The sequence below is a fragment of the Etheostoma spectabile genome, chromosome 19 (assembly GCF_008692095.1).
Source record: "Etheostoma spectabile isolate EspeVRDwgs_2016 chromosome 19, UIUC_Espe_1.0, whole genome shotgun sequence".
NCBI lineage: Eukaryota > Metazoa > Chordata > Actinopteri > Perciformes > Percidae > Etheostoma > Etheostoma spectabile.
In genome coordinates, this window is record NC_045751.1 from 2,757,556 (window position 1) to 2,758,382 (window position 827).

At 35.4% G+C, this 827-nt stretch overlaps 1 protein-coding gene across 1 annotated transcript in view; it reads left to right on the forward strand.

Annotated features, from left to right (window-relative positions):
• LOC116707102 (adhesion G protein-coupled receptor L3) overlaps window positions 1-827 on the forward strand; it is a gene marked incomplete in the record, with an annotated part of 258,534 nt that overhangs the window by 67,049 nt on the left and 190,658 nt on the right.

The window sequence follows — 827 nt, forward strand, 5'->3', positions numbered from 1 at the left end:
AAAATACAGGGAGCATAAGTATACACCCCCCTATGTTAAACTCCTATAGAAACAGGAAGATTTTTATTTTTAAAGGCCGGTTAATTCATTGATACAGGATCCTATGCATCCTGATAAAGTTCCCTTGGACTTTGGAATTAAAATAGCCCCTCCCCCCCACATCATCACATACCCTTCACCATACATAGAGATTGGCATGAGGAACTTTGTGTAAGATCATCTCTCAATGCAAATCAAACCAGCTATCAGGCTAACTGAAATAACACCATGCCTATCTCTAGGTATGGTGAAGGATATGTGATGATGGGGGGGGGGGGGCATTTTAATTCCAAAGGCAAAGGGAACTTTATCAGGATACCAAGTATCCTGATTCATGAAATAACTGGCCTTTAAAAATGAAAATGTGCCTGATTCTATGGGAGTTTAACATAGGGGTGTGTATACTTTTGCCCCCTGTATTTTAATCCTTGTGTTGTCTTCCCATCAACCACTAAAAAATTTATCGCATTTTATGACATTTTTTTCACTTTTTTAATGTAGTGGGTCCTTTTTTTGATGTTTTTTTCCAAAGTTGTTTGATATTTCTAATGTTGACATTTTCAGCTTATTTCGAAGGCCCATTCTTTGTGATGAAAAAACTGAAAATGGGTCATATTTGACCCAAGGACAACATGAGGGTAAAGAAGAATATTTATCTATTTACAATACATCATTCATTCACAAAGAAAATCGCTGTCCTTTAAAAAGGTTGGATTTTCCTAATTTGTTTTAATTGAGGCATTAAGACCAATTTCCAAAAGTTTTTTTATTCCTCTTTTTAATCAACT